Source organism: Schistocerca piceifrons, chromosome 2 (assembly GCF_021461385.2).
Source record: "Schistocerca piceifrons isolate TAMUIC-IGC-003096 chromosome 2, iqSchPice1.1, whole genome shotgun sequence".
NCBI lineage: Eukaryota > Metazoa > Arthropoda > Insecta > Orthoptera > Acrididae > Schistocerca > Schistocerca piceifrons.
The window spans coordinates 47,855,669-47,878,823 of NC_060139.1; the positions used below are offsets into that span (position 1 = coordinate 47,855,669).

The 23,155-nt window shown below is 39.9% G+C and overlaps 1 non-coding gene across 1 annotated transcript; it reads left to right on the forward strand.

Moving 5' to 3' along the window:
* The first annotated feature begins 7,874 nt into the window (after positions 1 to 7,874).
* On the forward strand, positions 7,875 to 7,949 carry Trnas-cga. The gene has a single exon. It is a non-coding gene; the product is annotated as a tRNA-Ser (tRNA).
* Positions 7,950 to 23,155: the final 15,206 nt, after the last annotated feature.

Genomic DNA, 23,155 nt, shown 5'->3' on the forward strand with positions numbered 1-23,155 from the left:
TCACTTACCTCACAATAATCTTCGTTACTCGAACTACTGCAATACAGCGAGCGCCACTACTGCCAGCTAAATAAAAGATTCAAACTACGGAAGGCACTAACTACTGATAGGCATAGTTAGCAAATGAAAGATTTTGATAGAGAACAAACAATGTATTTACCTTAATAGTCATAATTGACATCCAGTCTTACAAATTTCAAAACTCCGCCATCTCTCTCCCCACATCCACCACTGCTGGATGTTCACCTCCAACTGCGCAACGCTACGCGCTGTTCACATCCAGCTGCCCAAAACTACAATGGCAGATATTCCAACAACAATGCAAACCAGCCACAGACTGCACACAGCACATACAGAGCGCTACGTGGCGTTACCAATATAAAAACTTAAACAGCCTACTTACGTAGCTCCCATGCTCCCCACAAAAAATTTTACAAATTGTTTTGGGCAGTGGCCAATAATGATTTGATAAAATTTTTCATAATTACAATAACAAAGAAATCAAAGGCACACACTTATTGATACAATGTTGGTCAAAAGCTAAAATTTTCTCACAGTCCATAAAGACAGTCCTGATCGTTGATCACAGTAAAATAGCAGTGATTTTCTCAAAGTCTGGGCAGTAGAAGAAAATGCACATGGAAGTTGTGGATGTCCATGAAGTCTTGAAGAAGTAGTGTTCTCCTTCCAACGAAAAGGCAGTGCTGACTCTTGACATGCAGACAGGTAATGCGCCACAACAGAGTAAACCCACAGCAGAGTCAGTCGAAGTTTTGAAGAATATTGGTAGGTAGGTCATCACAGAGTAGACCCACTGTAGTCCTGGTAGAGATTGTGGTATTGGTGGGCCACCAGAGGTGCAGACCCACTGCAGTCCTTGTAGAAATAATGGTACTGGTGATTCAGCAAAGGTGTAGACCCACTGTAGTCCTTGTAGAAATAATGGTATTGTTGGGTCATCAAAGATGCAGACCCACTGCAGTCCTTGTAGAGATGGCCAGCAGCCATCTATTGTGACTGTGCAGATGCACAATCACCATTGAAGAGTCTTGTGGATAATATAGCAAGTCCATAACCACCACTTGTGCACTCACAAAGTTTTTGGAATCGTCCTTAGAACCAGCAATGCTGTCATCCAGTCCCTTGTTGAATTATTAACACACATGCAAACACTAACAGTCCCTACTTCTCACGTATTGTCCATATACTATGACCAACAGAAACGTGTGCAGTGAAATGTAACTTACAAGTTAATAATATGATGAACTGGTATCAATTACAATTTTATAACATAAGAATACAATAGCAACGGTACAAAATACATCATTAAAAACATAGTAATACAGACAACATTTGTAGTAATAGGGGCTTTACAAAAGAATGGAAATAAACATATACATCAGTGTTACAGCAATTATGACATAAGTAAATACATAAAAGATCAGAATAATTATTGAAACATCAACTTCACACATGAGCATTAAAACAGAACAGAATTAATAATGTCTAACATCTTTACAAAGTAAATAACATATTATTAATGCGAATTATATTTGAAGATAACAGTATTCCTCATCCTAGTTCATGTAGCTGAGTATTAGAAAAATTCTACAACATAAGTCTTATCTGATAAACATATAAAGACAGGAAGAACATAAATACACAAGGGTACACAAACACATAGTGGGATAACACAAGGAAAGGACAGGGTTTGTTTTACTGCAGTATTTTGCAAACAAAATTTTCTTTACTTCTTGGAGATCTCCCTTCGTTCTTCATTATTTCCAAAAGTCCTATCTATACCTGCTTTCTGTACTTTTCTCGTATAGCCTCTCAGTGCATTTCTTCAAATTCATTGCAACTCATTCTCTTATAGGCTACCCCTCTTAAGCTAACTTAAATCTACTGAGCTCAGATGCTAAACTAAGGGACGAGGCAATGCAGCAGCATAAAACAATTAACACAAACAGCAATGACAAAATATTCAAATTGGCCAAGCAAGCAGCAATATTACAACTAATATAACGCAATGAGCAGCAAACAAGAAAAATAAATCAGTAGTAAAAGTGGCTTAACAGAGTAATGTAAAGTCAAATTCAGTAACACTATGCCTGGCAAACAGCAGCAGCAAATGCAATAACTTATATCTAAACATGACATAGCTCAAGCAGAAAAAATATTACACTAAAGACGACAATGCAGACAAGGGAAATGTATATTCACATCTTAATGTCTATGTAATTAAAGTGGTGCACCACAAGAAGTTATTGTACCAAAAAAATTACCAAGTAGTTGAAAAGAAAATTCCGTATGCAATTCCTGTGAAGGGAAATGTCTTTTTATGCTCCTTCGGTTTTTTTTTAATAGATCATAAAATTATTTACTGGATCTGTAGGCATAAAATATTTATATTAGTACATCTATTAAATTTTATTTTAACCAATGCTGCAGTGCAGCTAGAAACTAAATATTAAACAAAATGAGTAAATAAATACATAAAGCAAGCAATATGGCATTTCTCTCAACTAGCAAGACAATAGCTGTGAAATGTTTCTCATCGTTTCATTAGGCATTTTAGTAAATATCATAAATTAAGAGCTCCACAGTATAATCATATGTTTTCAAGTTTGAGCGTGTCGTATTTGCGATGCTTTCTACAAAGGAATGTCAATAGCGAGGATAATGGCCTCCCCTTTATTTTTCTACCTGTGCCTCTGAAAAGGCACACACTAATGGCTTTTTCTCCAGGCGTCTGACGCAGCTGGCTGCTCAAGACGCAATACGTCAAGGTCACTTGGCTTTCCTACCGAAATATTTACGACACCAGTTTGCACTACAGTGACAGTCTCATATAAAAAAATTCACCGGTCGAGAAATTGCTTTGTAAATGTGTAGAAACAAAATCCTATGAGTATAACAGTGTTCAAAAAGTTTTCGTCGGCACTGTGATACATTTGCGCATTTACACACATTTCATAACCCTTAAAGTACGATTCTTGGTTTCCAACACCCTTTTCCACAAATCAGAGTCTATAACCACTACTCCTTATTCATACACATATTCGTCGACACTTCTTCAATATTTCATCAAAATAAATACGTAGCATTATCAGATTCCTCATTTACGGTAGCATCATGTTATTGATCATAAACATACCTCAACAGCATAATACACATTGTCATTGTAATAATAACATCATAAAAACTCAGTCAAATCTCAAAAACGTCGTAGCTTTCAGCTATAATGTCAAAACCTAAATAAAAAACCTCTGCTCATTTCAACAGTGTCATCTACCTCCAACGTACTTTAAAAATCATGATCCCATACCAAATACATTATTCAGAGCTCTCATAGTATCACAATGGTTCCGAAAAAATATGAACAGTTCACAAAGTACAGACAAAATACCATTTTGTAAGTGTGAAGTTATCCAACTGTGTAATTGCGTAAACACGTGTCACTGATGTAGTAAAAAAAAATGTTTCTCTCTCAGTTAAATGATCAGATAGCTATGTAATTTGTGTGTTAGAGAAATATGGTACCGATGTGTAAAGTTGTATAAGCAAATACCATATTAGCTAGGGCTCCTTGTGCTTGCCAAACACATGGTACACAAAGTAAGCGTGTACCCCCCTGAGGATTGATGTAATTATACCCTCAAGTGTTACAGATTACAGCAATGGAATGAAATGTATCACAGAAAACCTTTGTATCATTGTACTTCAAATATCTTTAAAAATAAATGATTTTAGTACAAAATTAATCACTCAAATACGTGTACTGTAGCGCTAAACTGTGTGTCTTGTTGTGGAAGTGTCGTAGTTATCGTCCTCCGAAAGCTAAGTTCTGCAGAAGCCAATGCACTTACCTCATGATAAACAAAAGTGAAATGCTTTGCGTATAGATATCTTAGTTATTATGCTTATTGCAGTGATGAAGAAAGTACTGTGCTGTAACGTATTGTTGTGCTACGGAAAAGGCTGTCTCATTGTAGCTATACCACAAAAGTTACTACTAAAACATGTTTTACTTTCCAGAATAATACAGAAAAACTGTGCAGATATGAAACAGAAACACTGCAAAAGCAACATTGTAAATTTTCACTCATTAGTAGCGTCGTGATAAAATCGTGTAGCTGTCACATAAACTAACCACTGTGTCATTTGGTATCTCACAGAAAGTACTTTAAACCCAGAATGTATTTTCAAGTAAATCAAAATGTTGCATTAAAATCTCATTAGCAGTACCGGTATATGTTCTAAGTATGTAAGCCTTATAGTCGTTACGTAATCGTGCAACTAACAAGTAAGAATGTACACACACAACAACACTGTGTCGTCTGTTCACTATAACAATGCACTTGTAAATACTGTCTAAATATGTTCCCTAGGTTTTAGATTGGATAGTTAACTTGAAAACATTGTTACATGATAACAGTTTCTCAGTGTGACAAATTGTACTAATAGCATGAAGTGAAAGTTTTATGGCAAAGACTAAGTTAAAAAACAGATTATCTTTCAATAAACGGTTTTACATGTGAACTGTGGTGTAAATCTGTACTCTTCCTAGTACGCAGAGTTTCAACTTCAACGCAATTATCATGTGGTATACGTCGGTAAGGAATGCTAAAATTTTTCTCAAGGTTAGCGTCTATGTTATTTTTCGCTGAGCCAGCCGGCGCACGTGGCTGCCTGCTGTGTGAGTCATTGTCTGTCTCTTTGTTGGCGCGCGTCGGTATTGGGATTAGGAGACCTAACTTCTACAAATTCACCTCGATGAGAAGGCCCTGCCCCGTTTGAAGCTCGCCAGTTCTGATGTCGTTTTGTCGGTATTTTACATAGTTTCTTGTTTGTCGGTCATGTGGTGGAGAATTTCTCCCGGAATCGTAACTGCGTGGTGGACCGTTGCGTCTGAAGTTATCCTGTCTCCCTTGATAATAATTGTTTTGGTTCCCATATTGTCTGTTTCTATTGTTATCTCTGTCATGTTCATTACTACGGAAATGCGATCTTCCTCTGTAACTATTACTCTGCCAGTGGTTGTCATACGGGTGGTGTCTGTTTTGGTCACAATTTGCATTGTAAGAAAAGCCTTGTCGTGTCCACTTATTATTTCTTTCATCGTGGAAATGTGACGGATGTGACCTGTAACTGTTGTGTTCCTGTTTTCGCGTTCCGCGATTGTCAGTGTTTATTTCTAATTCTTGTAAGAGTCCCTGAAAAGCTTCAATGTCATCTTTGCAACGTCCTGCCAAAATAATATGTCGTAAATGTTCAGGCAATTTGATTAAGCAAATGCGGATGAGTTCTGAGGGGCTGTATGTGTTTGACAGGTACTGATTCTTGTGCAACATGTCTTCAAAATATTTCACAAGACTGGAAAATTCAGATTGTTCGAAATGTTTCATCATTATGATGCTATGTTTTACTCGGTCTTGTGTAGCTTGAGACCAATATGCTGAGAGGAAGGCATGATAAAATACTCCTTCACTGTGGCAATCGTGAATGATCGATCGCATTCTTACAGCTGGTTCATTCTCTAAATAGCCACACATAAATTCTAATCTGTGCTCTAATGACCAGTTGGGAGGAAAACAATGAGAGAATTGATGGAGCCACGCTTGTGGATGAATGTCGTTGCCAGAATTCTTAAACGTTTTGAATTTACGTGTAGTAATGAACAGCTTATAGTCAAAATCATCATGTTGGCGAGTCGCATGTCGGTCATTGTTACGTCGTGTCAGCGGTTCCATCTAATTATTCGGTGCACATTGCCAATTTCTTTCATAACTTCCGAAATGCCCTGTGTTATTATTTTGTGGCTGTTCCGTATTTCTATGTCCCTCTTCCCGTATTGGGGCGCGAGTGTCCTCTGAAATACGTAATTCTTGTATTACCTGTGTCAGCTGATCTTGTATGTCCCGGATTTCTCTTTTGTACTGTGTATTGATTTGATTTTGATTTTGATTTTGTTTGAATTTTCTAATTTGTTAGCACTCTTCTGTGTCATTAAAGACTACCGGTTTTGTGTCATTCAGATTATCATCTACCTTCGTAGATAAATTATTTAGCTGATCCGAAAGTTCAACTACTTTCTCTGATAATGAACTAATTTCCTCCATGTGTCTTTCTGAACCAATTTTCAGAGTATCTACTGTGTCCTTTAAGTTTTTCTGAGTTTTTGCAAGTTGCGTAACCAAATCAGTAGATGCAACTGAGTCAATTTTAGCTTGCAAGGTGTCATGATTTTCATGAACAATAGTTTGCAGTTCTTTTATGGCTGCTTCGTGATTCTGTAATGCATTTTCATGCCGCGAAAAAAAAGGTTGAAAATGCTCACAAATTTGTGTTTTTACGTCATTACAGACTTTTTGACGTTTCGATTCAATGTTATGTAACTCAGTAGTTAAATCTTCACGTGTTTGTTCAAGCGTGGTGTCTAACTTTTGAAGATTTTGTTCCATTGTGTCTAACTTTTGAAGATATTGTTCCATTGTGTCTAACAGTTGCTGTGTTTGTCTCTGGTGTTGATCCATTGTGTCTAACTTTTGAAGCTTTTGTCCCATTTGTTGCATTAATTGTAATAACAATGCACTGGTGTCTGAAACATGTTCCTCAGTGCTTTTCGGCAGTGAATTTGCACCGGCAACATTCACATTTTGACAAGCAGAAAATGTGTTCAAAAATGGTTCAAATGGCTCTGAGCACTATGGGACTTAACATCTGAGGTCATCAGTCCCCTAGAACTTAGAACTACTTAAACCTAACTAACCTAAGGACATCACACACATCCATGCCCGAGGCAGGATTCGAACCTGCGTCCGTAGCAGTCGCGCGGTTCCGGACTGCGCGCCTAGAACCGCTAGACCACCGCGGCCGGCCAGAAAATGTGTCTTGACTCATTTGAGAAAATGGTGAGAACCCAAAATCTGAGTCTACAGTATTTGCAATATTGTGTTCTGTCATTCCCGATTCCTGAGGCGAACTGTTGCCGACCGATCGATCGATAATGCTTCCCTGTTCAGTACCTGTTTCACTGTCTACACCATTATTTGACGCCCGCTCCATTTCCCTATGCACAGTTACCAAATTACTATTTTGAATGTTAGTTAATTCATTACATGGTGGTGCTAACACTCTGCTTTCGTCTTCACTGTCATTTCTCAGTTTACTTTGGAGCCTAGTATGACGTTTTTCACACGCCATTATTGTCACAATATTTCACACGACAACACAGAAAAGCACAATTTGACGAGCAAAAATAAGAGAACACATAACATAGCACTGAAAATAATATCTAGTTAATTGCAGCTGCGAAATACTTGGTGCAAATCTAGATGCGTGCCACACCTGTTTAACTGTACATCAATGAAAGACTGCAACTACAAAAGAAATTCTCTCTATAATTACGCGCTAGCAGTAAACAATAGCTACACTAATTACACAAACTACAAGAAAAAAATCGGAAGATTCCAGTGAGGTATCCTAGGCTAAGGGTCGACATATGAAACGTCCCCTTTTGAACAATTATACAAGACTGTGCTTAAACTGACACACAATATTTTTAGCGCAACGCAATCTGACTTTCAAAAATCCCTACAAAGGAATGGCCCTGACTAACCTATACCTTTCACAAATCACTTACCTCACAAAATTCTTCGTTACTCGAACTACTGCAGTACAGCGAGCGCCACTACTGCCAGCTAAATAAAAGATTCAAACTACGGAAGGCACTAACTACTGATAGCCATAGTTAGCAAATGAAAGATTTTGATAGAGAACAAACAATGTTCGCAGGAGAGCTTCTGTAAAGTTTGGAAGGTAGGAGACGAGGTACTGGCAGAAGTAAAGCTGTGAGTAGCGGGCGTGAGGCGTGCTTCGGTAGCTCAGTTGGTAGAGCACTTGCCCGCGAAAGGCAAAGGTCCCGAGTTCGAGCCTCGGTCGGGCATACAGTTTTAATCTGCCAGGAAGTTTCAATGTATTTACCTTAATAGTCATAATTGACATCCAGTCTTACAAATTTCAAAACTCCGCCATCTCTCTCCCCGCATCCACCACTGCTGGCGGCTCACCTCCAACTGCGCAACGCTACGCGCTGTTCACATCCACCTGCCCAAAACTACAATGGCAGATATTCCAACAACAATGCAAACCAGCCACAGACTGCACACAGCACATACAGAGCGCTACGTGGCGTTACCAATATAAAAACTTAAACAGCCTACTTACACACTGCCACATCCGATTGCCCCACAAATGTGGATATATTCACCATTCGACCAGCCGACGAAGTGGGGAGCCACAATGCGACCCCTTTCCACTGTGGAAAACGACAGTCATTACATTAGATACTTACCTGAACTTAAATCTTGGGAACTGCATGTCTCTCAGGATCTTAAAGCGGGTCTTAGATTCAGATAAGGAAACTGAGTGCATGAATTCTTCTGCCAAAAAAAATTTCTCTTGGTAACATTTTGATCAGCTAAAGCATCAACTCTGACGTTAAAGTCCCTTTTTCGTTCACTGTGTCAGTCTCCTCTTCTGGCTGGTCTGATACTGCCGGCAAGATTTAGTTTTAGTGGCAAATTCTTCATTTAAGGGTATCTCATAATCAAAGCCTTCAACTTCTCGTTGAATATATATCAATCTCTGTCTTTCTCTTCATTAGCTGTCCTCCATCCCGCACCCTAATACCGTAAGATTTATTCCCTCTGTCTTAACTAGGGTTCCCCAAACTTTTCTTTCTTCGCCGATTCTGCGAAGAACTTCTTCATTTACTATCTCATCAGTTATTCATTTTCAGCAAAAATGGCTCTGAGCACTATGGGACTTAACATCTATGGTCATCAGTCCCCTAGAACTTAGAACTACTTAAACCTAACTAACCTAAGGACATCACACAACACCCAGCCATCACGAGGCAGAGAAAACCCCTGACCCCGCCGGGAATCGAACCCTGGAACCGGGGCGTGGGAAGCGAGAACGCTACCGCACGACCACGAGTTGCGGGCAAATTCTCATTTTCAGCACCACTCAGTAAACATCTTAAACGAGTCGACTCTCTTCTTTTCTAGTTTCTCATACCAAAAATTACCATTACCATAAATTGATTACGAAGAAAAACAACTGGTAAGAAAATGAGACGTGAGTAAGGTGAATTGATAAATGAGAAACCAGTTTTTCAGTGGCGACGGGATTCGCCGCTTATAGCTGCATCCTCAGGTATACTTCTGGGTAGAAAAAAGGGCGGCAAAACTAAAACAATATTGTCTATAAACCAATTTAAGAAGGAATGTACTCACAATCAGTTCATATAAAATCAAGACCAGGGTTAAATGGACGACCCCACATTCCCAGTGAAATCAAAATAAAACGTTCATGGAAGGAATGGTAGTCAGATGGTACAATGCACAGAACGTTAGTCAACCAACCCAGATAGCAAGGGATCCTACAATAAAAACGCCAAGTGAACTGATAGGGTCTTAAATTCAAAGTCTGAAAATGCGGAATTATAATGAAGGTAATTAATTAAACGGGAATGTAATAGGTAAACACTCCGTTGGGAGAGCTGCATAATACGAAATACGCTCGTGTGGCAGTAGCATACAACGGTACGCAGGTAGAGAAACAGATAAGATAAAAACGATGACCTAAAGTAAAACCAGAGCATTAATAATCAGGAAAGACAGGTTTGAAAGGGGGACGGGGATACCGAGAAACAGTCTAACCAAAAGACTCTGAAAATGTAAGAAAGCATATATTAAGGAACTTACCAAATATGGACACTGCAATTAAGAGCTGTTGCAGTTCTTCATTTGTCAAGATGTATTTCCACATCTGCGGCTGCCCACAGTATAAAGTATTTTGTGAATCCTGGTATAATTATCGGAGAAAAAGTAGAAGATTCAGCAGAAAGTACCAAAGTAGCAGAAGAATGAAATACGATTAAAAACAACATCCAGAGTAACGAACTTCGCCAATAGAAAATATGAGGAAGGCCTGAAGAACTGGTTAAGTGTTCTGGTCCCTTTAGCAAAGAAATACTGTGCCGAAGAAAGCAAGCTTACGGGATGATTAATTTTATATGTCGTATTACATGTTCTTTGTATAGCCTTTTATACGAGAAGATTAAAAGAAAAGAAATGAAGAAGAAAAGGCCGAGGATCAGTGTCGTTTCAGAAAAGAAATAGGAATACTCGATGCTAATGGATATTTCAGGATGATAGGACAAAGAATTTTAGATGTTCAGCAGGGTTTTTCAGCTAGGACAGGAAATGAACACTGCGTCTGGTGCTCTTCTGCCTACTACTGTTCAGTGGCTCCCGTTGCCTAGCAACATCATTGCACTTGACGCAATAGACAGTGAGTTTTCAGTCGATTACCGACAAGAATATAGAAGGATCAGTCCTTTCAATACGTACCATTCAGCAAGGATCTAAAATCCAATTGAAAGTTCGTCTACTGTTTTGGGCAATTTTCCTGCGCCTGTCAGGCTGCGGTTTCAGTCCTGTGAGTACGTATATATCGGAGAGTTTACCTTCGCCGCAGAAAGGCTTCAGGCGACTAGGAAACCCAAATATAAAACTCCCGGGCTTTCATTTGCCTCGTATAATCCGGTGCAAACTTAATCGAATCACAGAGAACAGCTGCTAGTCTCTACATTGTGAGATGTCTTGATGTGGCGGCAGTGATGTTATGCGGACGGTGCCACACATCGATCACGACTGCCCCTTATGCTTTCGCCGGATCACTGGTCGAATTACACCAGGCAACTCTAAAGCAGTTGAGGGTTCGAAAAAGTTGAACATAATACTTGATTTTTCCCTTTTGTTTACTTAATTGGTTGTTTGGAGAAAATTACATTTATTTGCCACTTGTTCCACCAGATATTTATTTTTGTGGCTTAGGTTTCAGGATATTATATAACTGTCAACTACTACCAACAAGGATGTTGCGCACAGTGACACAAAGTAAAACAGCAAAGCAATTACAATCAAAATGTTTGATAATATTAAATACCCAAAATAATACTTTCTTAATAATAGAACACTAAAATAAATTAATACCTGGTAAATCGATTTGTATTGGGGCACAATGTAGTACAGTCTGAATTTATAATAATTCAGTTGTAGCTGTATCATGAAGTCGAGAGTACCTGTTGTCTGCACCACATTTGATAGCTGTTTGTGATGGTAATTGTAGGTTTCTTGATCCCTAGCATTTCAAATATTGGTAATTTCTACTTGTTGTGTCCAGCGAGCAGTATCTCTACATCTGCTACATAATTGCGTCTGCTTTCCGGACAATGGGGCGCACGGGTGGAATCCGTTTTCAGCAGATTCATTCTTCTGTTGTGTTCTTTAAGTCTGGTGCACACTGATCTGTAATATGAGCCAGCTATTAGTTACGGATCTGGAAGATTACAAGTTTGTTCCATTGGGATTGCTCGTCTTCGAGGTTTAAACAAATTTCTGCATAACGTTTCTGTGGTGTAGCAGGTCACTGAAGATATATTTTTCTTCAGAGTATGGCATATTTTGGTTCAAAATCTACCAACAAATGCTAATACAGAGCTTTTTCTGCTGTCATTTGTAGGTTTGTGGGTTGATATCCTAATGATTTAGCTTGAGTGATCTGGTAACCATTGTTTATAGCTTTTGTTTTATTTACGTGTATTTCTTGTTTAAAGTAGCTGGTGGACACTGAAACTGAGAGCAGATGATGGATCATAAAGCGAGAAACAACGTTTCTGTGGGAGGTCCGGTGCGCCGAGGAAGCTGGACTGAAGGAGTCTGTTTCTTTTCTGAGATTAGAGAGAAATTCGGCCGCACCCTTTCAAAGGAACCATTCCGAAATTCGCCTTAAGAGAGTTTGGGGCACCACAGAAAACTTAAATCTGTACTGAAATTGACCCGGCGTCCCCCCCCCCCCACCCCTGCACAGAGTGCTTGTCCAGTGATGAACCCGAAGTAAAGCTGGTATGTTTAAAACACAACGAAGTTACCAGCAGACTAAGACAGCATAGATAGAAATGGCGACCGAGCTGTTGATACCTGTCATAAAGTAGATATGCCAAAGCAGAAGACAATGAAAACTACTTGGGTTATAAATCACATGATTACACGAAGTCACGCGGAGGTTCTTAGGAGTGCCAGCACATTAAACGGCACTTTGCAACCAATGTCGATTGGCATCTACTCTGTATAAGCACATGAACTTCGCTCAGATATTCATGCTGACGTTGCAGTTTTGAAGCTAATGTGTGAGATTACATTGCGTATTTGCGGGTAAAAGGCAATTGTAACGGTGATTCGTACTGATGGTAGGACGTGCAAGCTAGACTAATATCGTCCACTGCTTCACACTTTAATGTAAAGTCTAATTAGGTACAGAATACTTTTTCTCTTACCTAGCGAACGGTAAGAAATGTCATGTAGCGAACATATCCACTTATACATGACTTTTGAAGACTTAGGTGTCTACTCCTCTGTTTGCCGAACACGACAATGACTTTCATAGCAATAACTGCATAATTAACTGTAAGTAAATTCGTGTGAAACAAAAGTTCATTTTTCACTCCAAATTCACTCACATACGGCGAGCAGTTAACACTACCGACGTGCAAAATAAAAGCAATTCCGACTGCAAGTGAACGTGACCTTGTCGGGAATCCATTGGTACACAGCATCAATCTTGTCACACGTCAACGGCAGTCTTATCAAGTTTGAGGGTTAATTTTAGATCTCATTGAGCGTAAACCATCGTATCTCTCCGATTTCACCATTCATAAGAAGTTGTGAGGAGCTTAAGCGCATGCAAGAAAGGGGCCTACTCGGAACTGTTTGTTCTCGGAACTTTGTGAATGAATTCATTGGCATACGAAACGTGTAAAGTGCTTCTCTGATAAGGCCAGCGTAATTTATTGAGAATGTCGAAACAGTGATGGATTATCTGAGGTCACTTCCTGTGTAGACTACGCATGTTGTGCCATTGCGACAATTGCGGGTGTGTTACCTCTAATAGCACACTACTTCAACTACCGAAAAACGTACATGTTTTAAGTAAGTATGGATTGCACAGAAATGTTTTTTGTTAAAAGTACGTTATTGTTACACTTATAATATCTGTATAAGCACATTTTTGCTGGTCATTTGTTTCATACAGATTTCCACGGGACCAGGACAGACTGAATTTAACAGTAGTGAATCTCCCCGTAGTGCGGCCAGTTTTCAGCTTCGTATTTACTTCTCAGGACTGGACTAGTCTTAAAGCTGTTTACCGTCCTACACAGCGTAAATCTTAATAAGACACATACTTCGGCATCAGAAATAGAAGTTCCCCAAACAGCTGCCGTAAGCAAATTGATAAATGTTACAATGGCGTCACCATAATGTTTTCTGACCACTTGCTACAGTTGACAAAACTGTGAAAAACATGGTTTAATGCCAACGGTTAGCTCTGTGAGGAGCAGGTAATAGACTCCAATAGTAACGCTAGTGAAATATAAACAGTGATTTCCATACAGGTATATTAAATATGAGCCATTTGCAAAATACTATTTTTGTTATTTGGACATATGTTTGACGACAGAGCTGAAAAAGGCATGCAAACAACAACATAAAATCGAAATTAAATGAGGTTATCACAGCTGACTACCTTTCGATTACGAATACGAATTCGACAGGTGGAGGCCCGGATTTGGTCCAAGTTCCTATTAGTTTCCATCGTTTTCTTAGAAACAGTCTATGCATTTTTTCAGGGACAAATGTGACTTGAACATTACATACAGTTTGAAATGGATGTTTTCTTGAACAGCATTGCTTGCATGGCGAATAATTTTTCTCGACATGTGATTTGTGTTCCATGATTCAGTATGATAAATTACTTTTTCTCACAGAGGATGAAACAGCAGCCACTGAAACTATTGTAGACTTGTCGACGATTTCTGTATAGGTGGGGTACTCCATTTGAAGGATCTTGTGGTGACACAGCAGTCTACAAAATATAAAACGAATCTCATTCACCGCCTCCTGCTTTTATGTTTATAGCATAGACTGATTTCAGTCTATAAAAGTAAAATAAAAATTAGGCACCATGCTCATGCTGGAATAATATTATTCCAATGCTAGAGGGTAACTGATACTGCTTAATGTTCCTCCTTTCACCTTGCAGCTTAGTGCAGACACTTTTGATGTGGCGTTCCATGTTATCATTCAGTGTTAAGAATAATGTCGAGAAAAGTTTTCATAACTTTTTTGTTTCGGAGGACAAAAGATTTGCAAGTATGTGCTGCAAACCAATAGATCTGGAACACACAAAGAAATTCGTAAAATGAGGTAACCGGTTTTAGATTTATTTTTTTCCGCATATCTGCAATCACCCTACCTTATCCGGTAACTAATGTTCAAGTTGATCAACACTTACTTCATAGCCTCAGTTTATCACGGCTGTTGACGGAATAATAATAACTTTCACTAAAAAAAGACTAGACAATGCATAATTGGCAACGAATGCCGGGTCATTGTCATCACTGACAGTACTGTTGTCACTAGCAGCATCTTAATTAAATAATATTCGGTAACTTTCTCCTTCAGTAAAGAACCACAGAACCAAAAAGGAGTCGTTGTTGTTGTTGTTGTTGTGGTCTTCAGTCCTGAGACTGGTTTGATGCAGCTCTCCGTGCTATTCTATCCTGTGCAAGCTTCTTCATCTCCCAGTACCTACTGCAACCTACATCCTTCTGAATCTGCTTAGTGTATTCATCTCTTGGTCTCCCCCTACGGTTTTTACCCTCCACGCTGCCCTCCAATACTAAATTGGTGATCCCCTGATGCCTCAGAACATGTCCTACCAACCGATCCCTTCTTCTGGTCAAGTTGTGCCACAAACTCCTCTTCTCCCCAATCCTATTCAATACCTCCTCATTAGTTATGTGATCTACCCATCTAATCTTCAGCATTCTTCTGTAGCACCACATTTCGAAAGCTTCTATTCTCTTCTTGTCCAAACTATTTACCGTCCATGTTTCACTTCCATACATGGCTACACTCCATACAAATACTTTCAGAAATGACTTCCTGACACTTAAATCTATACTCGATGTTAACAAATTTCTCTTCTTCAGAAACGCTTTCCTTGCCATTGCCAGTCTACATTTTATATCCTCTCTACTTCGACCATCATCAGTTATTTTGCTCCCCAAATAGCAAAACTCCTTTACTACTTTAAGTGTCTCATTTCCTAATTTAATACCCTCAACATCTCTGTCAAACTCTTCACGCAGTATCGTATCTCCCATTTCATCTTCATCTACATCCTCTTCCATTTCCATAATATTGTCCTCAAGTACATCGCCCTTGTATAGACCCTCTATATACTCCTTCCACCTTTCTGCTTTCCCTTCTTTGCTTAGAACTGGGTTTCCATCAGAGCTCTTGATGTTCATACAAGTGGTTCTCTTATCTCCAAAGGTCTCTTTAATTTTCCTGTAGGCAGTATCTATCTTACCCCTAGTGAGATAAGCCTCTACATCCTTACATTTGTCCTCTAGCCATCCCTGCTTAGCCATTTTGCACTTCCTGTCGATCTCATTTTTGAGACGTTTGTATTCCTTTTTGCCTGCTTCATTTACTGCATTTTTATATTTTCTGCTTTCATCAATTAAATTCAATATTTCTTCTGTTACCCAAGGATTTCTACTAGCCCTCGTCTTTTTACCTACTTGATCCTCTGCTGCCTTCACTACTTCATCTCTCAAAGCTACCCATTCTTCTTCTACTGTATTTCTTCCCCCATTCCTGTCAATTGTTCCCTTATGCTCTCCCTGAAACTCTGTACAATTAAATTCCCACCTTTTTGCAGTTTCTTCAGTTTTAATCTACAGGTCATAACTAATAGATTGTGGTCAGAGTCCACATCTGCCCCTGGAAATGTCTTACAATTTAAAACCTGGTTCCTAAATCTCTGTCTTACCATTATATAATCTATCTGATGCCTTTTAGTATCTCCAGGGTTCTTTCATGTATACAACCTTCTATCATGATTCTTAAACGAAGTGTTAGCTATGATTAAGTTGTGCTCTGTGCAAAATTCTACCAGGCGGCTTCCTCTTTCATTTCTTAGCCCCAATCCATATTCACCTACTACATTTCCTTCTCTCCCTTTTCCTACACTCGAATTCCAGTCACCCATGACTATTAAATTTTCGTCTCCCTTCACTATCTGAATAATTTCTTTTATTTCATCATACATTTCTTCAATTTCTTCGTCATCTGCAGAGCTAGTTGTCATATAAACTTGTACTACTGTAGTAGGTGTGGGCTTCGTATCTATCTTGGCCACAATAATGCAAAAAGGAGTTATGCGGGATAAACGAAAGTTGCTAGGCGTGTTCAAATAACTTACTGGTTTGCTGCCGGGTGACACGGAGATTCTGGATTGCATGTCCAGCTATTTGGATAGTGTTATTAAGGATGCTGTTGAAATCAAACTATCAAGCAACCTTATAAACAGAGATGGTGGATTTTGTTTAAATGCTGCTTGGAATCCGGCTCTGTCTCTCATCAAAAAACAGAGGGACAGAATAAATGTTACCTCACCTGCTGATTAATAGTCACTATCGATATTTCTGATGTTGGCTGTCTTTGGTTGTGTGTTGACTTTACGGTTACTTGTTCTGCGTGTGATATTTTCCTTGTTTCTCCTCTGTGAACCGAGGTATTAAATTCACTTAAATTCACTTGCACATTGCTTCCTCCTTGTAGTTGTGCCTTGAGAATGGCAGGGTGTGCTCCTGTCGAAACATCGGCGGTGGTCGACGACGTCACCCGGCAGCAAACCCGTAAGTTATTTGAACATTCAATTCGCCGGGAAAAGTTGAGATCTCACATGGTAGGCGTCTACTAAAATGTGGAGCCCATCGCATAAGAATGCCACTAGTAGCGCTACTATGAGGCTTCAGATCAGGTTTCCTTTAAACACACGCTGTAACGGTCGTCAGCGTTATTTACCTTTGAGATTGTACGTGGTGATCTGATGTTAATCAAGAATGCCTTTAAGGCGACAAAGACGCCATTATCAACACCTCACTGAGTTAGAACGGGGTCGTGTAAAAGGGTTACGCGAAGCTGGTTGTTGTTTCTGCGATACTGCAGAAAGACTTGGCAGGAACGTCGCCATTGCACTTGGTTGCTGGCAGCATTGGTCACGAGAATGTACGTTCGCAAGAAGACCGGGCTCCAGATGGTCACCTGACTGAGAGCGAAGACCATCGTGTTCGACGTATAGCTGAGGCGCGTCGTACTGCATGTGGAGTTTGCACAACGATGATACAACGAACTGTTACGAATTGAAAGTCGGTTACTTCAGAGACAGTTCCGGGCCAAAAGCCCTGTAGCGTGCATTCCGCTGATCACAAACCACCGCCATTTGCCACTTCGTTGGTGACAAGCTAGAGCTCGTTGTAGGGCGTGGTAGTGGTCTGTTGTTTTTTCTGATGGAAGCTGGTTCTGCCTTAGTGCTAGTGATGGCCGTGTGTTGGTTAGGAGGCCAGCTGAGAGCCAGCAGCCAACCTGTGTACTAGTCACTCTGGACCTATACTCTGAGTTATGATCTGGGGTCCGATTTCGTATGACAGCAGGAGCACTGTCGTGGTCATTCCACACACCCTGACTGCAAATTTGTACGTCAGTCTACTGATTCGACGTGTCATGCTGTCATTCATGAACAGCAATACAGGGGATACTTTTCAATAGGTTAATCCACGCTCATACTACGGATGTAACCCAACAGGCTGTACAGATTCTTGTATGTCCAACCTTGTGACTGGAGGTATGGGGGCTACGGCCGTTCGCTAGTGTAAGAAAATGAAACACCTGCGGCCGTCCTTAGGATGTCGTTTATAGCGTATCTACCAGTTTGGGTGCTTCAATGTGCCATCTACAGGCCTTAGTTACTGCTGAAGAGGTTACCAGGATCCATATGTACGATGAGTCACTGGTCAACATAACTGGTATATGCAGACTGCCTGTAGCTGCGATGTCGTCTCTCCAACTTCTACAGCTCGTCGACATGTTGTCTTGGCCTCCTCGATCACCAGATATGTCTCCAATCGAGCTCATATGGGACATCATTGGATGACGACTCCATTATATAATGACTGACCAAGTGCAAAAATGGTTCAAATGGCTCTAAGCACTACGCGACTTAACATCTGAGGTCATCAGTCCTCTAGACTTAGAACTACTGAAACCTAACTAACCAAAGGACATCACACACGTCCATGCCCGAGGCAGGATTCGAACCTGCGACCGTAGCAGCAGCGCGTTTCCGGACTGAAGCGCCTAGAACCGCTCTGCCGCAGCGGCCGGCCTGATCAAGTGCAACTAGCATGGATGTCCATCCCATAAACTGACATCCAGCACCTGTGCAATACGGTGTATGCACGTTTGCATGCTTGCTTTGAACATTCTGGTGCTCACAGCGGTTACTAACGTACTGGAATTTTACATTCGCGGTGACTTATTTCTCGCTTACATTAATGTATGATCTTGCAACGTCAGTCACTTAAATAGGTTATCTAGAGGAATGTGTTCCCAAAATTCCATTATCTACATCACTTACTTTTTGGTGCTGTGATTTATTTCCTTGGTGTAGGTGCAAGATAATGGCTGTAGTATAAAAAATTCTGTTTATGGGAGGTCTGCATATGGGACAAAGTATAATTTTATTTATTGAAGATCTGCTTATGGGTCGCCGTATGTCTATAAGTAGTTACTTTACGAAAAAGGTTCATGTCCAAGAACATAGAAACAGGCGACACTCACAAGAATATTTCCTGAGTATAAAATATCAGCTCAAAGTGTAAACAAGCAGCACAAGTTGTGCACGGCGTTTCTCCTGTCATATAATGGAACCTTCATCAACAGCAATCTGTGGTTAGTTTAGAGAACTGCCGTCCGTAGATTGTTATTATAGTCACGATGACGCTCGTCTTATGGTCTATGGGGCCATTACCTATCAACAGGCGGAAGCAACAAATTAAAGCATGTCGCGAGATAACAACCGCCATCCAGGTGCTGGAAAGTCGGCAATAACTTATTCGACCAGAAAAGACACTGAAAAATTTCCTTCATGATCACATCAAATCATCTACCTTGGCCGTATGCGGACGCTTAATGCTCAGCTTTACAATCAACAGATAGCCATTCTTCAGTGGGGGGAGGGGGGCGGTGAATCGGGGCCGAGACTCCTTTAAATGCTGAATCTGGATGGACTAAGATGCCCGAGAGCAGAACCTTCTCATCAGTCCACATAATTTTCAATATTCAGCTTTAACCAAATCTCAGACACTTAGGCTCTTTTCTTTTTCGGTTATCCAACAGCCCAGGACTCACTACCATACGATGTAGCAGTTTGTAACGCCGGAAATGCATACCCTCCTGTTTCCATCTATTGCACTACAAATTTTTTTCCTTATTTTGTTACCTGAAGATATGATATTTCTGTGTCTTTATATATTGTAATTGTTTTACTTGCATTTATGTCGATGTATAATTGGCTTGTTTTGTATATATTATTTGTATTTTTACGCTGGGTCTTGCCCAGGGAAAACTATGCTATCGAACGATTACATCGATAGGTCCTGTGGAGAACCAAAGTGTTTAGTATCTTGGGTAGTGTTAACTCTGTCGCGTGGAGCGCGGGCAGAGCAGAGTCTGGCTGGAGTAGGGCGGTGGAGCAGGTGTGTTGTGTGACGCTCCCGCGAGTTGCCGCGCTTTCGGGGTTTGGCAGCATGTAATTGCGCTCGACTTGCTATAATAGTTTCTGGCACGGTGTCGCGGACGGGAAACATTATTTGCCACACATCAAGAGCCCGTTTCACCTGCTGACCTTGTCGAGAAGAAGGCGCGCCAACATCCAGCTTCTGCATCAGTGACAGCTGACAATAAGTGATTGTCGCCACCTCCTCGATCGACGACTTCAAACCTTCAATCAACCAACAAGGAAGACGGAAAGCACGTGAAGTTTTAGAACGGTATGGCAGACCTCAGCTTTTCAAACTGTTCCATTTGCATCACTAAAATACAGCAACTTAGTATGAACCTTTGTTACTCATTGTCCCAAATGCATTACCAAGCAGGGTCCCTTCCTTTTCCGAAATGAACCCTAGTGTCGTTGAAATTCAAACGCCAACATTAAAGCAATATCATTCCATTTCACTGCTTTAATTTCAAAGTTCAGTTAAAGTATTCATAGCTGGCAACAATATTTAAATTTCACAAGCACAAATTAAGAGTGCGAGTTTTGTTACCATATTTTAGCTTACCTGTGACTGCAGCTCAGCTTGGTACGTACTAACTTTTACTATTGTTAATTGTTCAGAATCATTTAATTCAAGTTCAAAGTTAAATCTCTTATTTCTAAATCGCGTAGATTCAAGTAGCTTTTGAAATGATTGTTGAGGTAGCCCAAGACTAACCTTATTTTATTGAATTTCGTAGTGCTTCAGAAACAAAGTTCACTATTGATATCAGTCACTAAATTAACTTTCAGTTTTCCGGTTTTATTAATTCTTTTGCTAAATTAAGTCAGAGTGTAGCGAAATTTATTACTTCTGAGAAACATTCAGGTTTCACACAACACGTGTCAACCTTCAGTTGCCACGCTTCTAGTGCTAATTATATGTGTAATAACCTTTCTTTTTCAGTTATTATAGTAGTTGTCAATAGGACTGGCGACCGTAATTTTCCCCAAATCTCAAATATCTAATTAACGCCAATTAATTGTTAATGTAACGAACGCACATTTAATTTATTTTTTAATTTTACCCTTTTCTCAAAATTAATTTCCACCAATTCCATTTGCATTTTTCCTTTCATTTAGATGTAACCCTTTCCTCCTTCTTTACCGACAAATTAACTTCGGTGACGATTGCTTTTCCCAAATTTCCATTAGGTGCACGCGGTTTAATTTTTCACTGTCATTAGGGTCGATAAGTGAGGGAGAGGTTACAAGCTCCAAACGTACATTCTTACAAATGCCTTCCTCATGTCAAGGCGAACGTTAGATACTAGCAAACTTCTGTTGGCCAGAAATGTCTTCATTGCCTGTGCTGGTCTGCTTTTGATGTCGTTCTGGTTTAGTCTGTCAAGCGTTGTTTTGCTTCCAAGGTTGTAAGATTTCTTCATTTCGTGTACTTCGTCACTCGCAGTTCTCATTTCTGCTACTTCTCATTCCTTTCGTCTTTTTTCAGTTTACTCTTTGTCCATATTCCGTACTCATTAAACTTTTCTTTGCCGTGCGGTATTAGCCGAGCGGTCTAGGGCGCTGCAGTCATGGACTGTGCGGCTGGTCCCGGCGGAGGTTCCAATCCTACCTCGGGCATGGTTGTGTGTTTGTCCTTAGGATAATTTAGGTTAAGTAGTGTGTTAGTTTAGGGACTGATGACCTTAGCATTTAAGACCCATAAGATTTCACACACATCTGAACATTTTTTGAAACTGTTCTTTCCAGTCAACAGATACTATAATTCTTCTTCGTTTTCACTGAGGATAGCAATGTCATCAGCGAATCTAATCATTGATATCCTTTTATCTTGAATTTTAATCCCATTCTTCAACCTTCCCTTTATTCCCATTATTTCTTTTTCCATGTATAGCTCATCACTATTTTTCTCAAAATTTCTAACATCTTCCACCATTTGACTCTGTCGAATGCTTTTTACAGGTCGGCAAATACTGTGGACGTGTCTTGATTTTTCTTCAGTCTAGCTTCCAGTACCAACAGCAACGGGAGAACTGCTTCTCTGTTATCTTCCTAAAGCAAAAATGATCGTCGTCTAATAGAGCCTATATTTTATTTTCCATTCTTATGCCTTCTGTAAATTATCCTTGCATTCATGAACTGTGAAGCTGATTGTGTTTTAGTTCTCACAATTATCTGTGAATGACACCATTCCGATTTCAAAATAATAAGTGCTCAAGTTAATTTAACCAATAACATTCAAAGTTATAATTAAAAGAATAAACTTTTGGGCCTTACTAAAAATTTAGACCTCTAGAACTGCAGTCTAGAATCATAATAAAATGGAAGACCAAGAATGATTTTTTTTTTGAGTCATCTGTCTTATGACTTGTTTGATGCCACCCGCCACTAATTTCTCTCCTGTGTCAGCCTCTTCATCTCAGAGTAGCGCTTGCAACGTACACCATTAATTATTTGCTGGACATATTTCAATCTCTATCTTCCTCTACAGTTTTTACCCCCTGCAGCTCCCTCTAGCTCCGTCGAAGTCATTTCCTGATGTCTTAACTTATGTCCTACAATCCTCTCCCATCTCCTTGTCAGTGTTTTCCACAATTTCTTTTCTCTGCGATTCTACGCAGAACCTCCTCATTCGTTACCTTATCAGTCCATCTGATTTCCAACATTCATTTGTAGCACCACATCTCAATTGCTTCGATTTTCTTCTCTTCCGGTTTCCCACATCCATGTTCTCCAAACGTACATTCTCAGAAATGTCTTCCTCAAATGAAGGCCTATGTTAGATACTTCTCTTGGCCAGAAATGCCCTTTCTGTCAGTGCTATCTACTTTTCATGGCCTCCTTGCTGCGTAGTCATTGGTTATTTTGCTGCTCCTTAACGTCATTTACTTCGTGACCATCAATCCTGATGTTAAGTTTCTGGCTGTTCTCATTTGCTACTTCTCACTACTTTCGTCTTTCTTTGATGTATTCTCAGTCCATATTCTTTACTCATTAGACTGTTCATTCCATTCAGCAGATCATGTAATTTTTCTTTACTTTCACTCAGGATAGCAATGACATCAGCGAATCGTATCATTGATATCCTTTCACCTTGAATTTTTGTTCCATTCCTGAATCTTTCTTTTATTTCCGTCATTGCTTCTTCGACGTACAAATTGAACGGTAGGGACGAAAGACTACATGCCTGTATTACACCCTTTTTAGTCCAAGCACTTCGTTCTTGGTCTTCCACTCTTACTATTCACTTGGCTCTTGTACATGTTGTATATTATCCGACTCTCCCTATAGCTTACGCCTTTGTTTCTCATAATTTTCAACGCCTTGTACCATTTTACATTGTCGAACGCTTTTTCTAGGTCGACGTTTTTCTTTAGTCTTGCCTCCATTA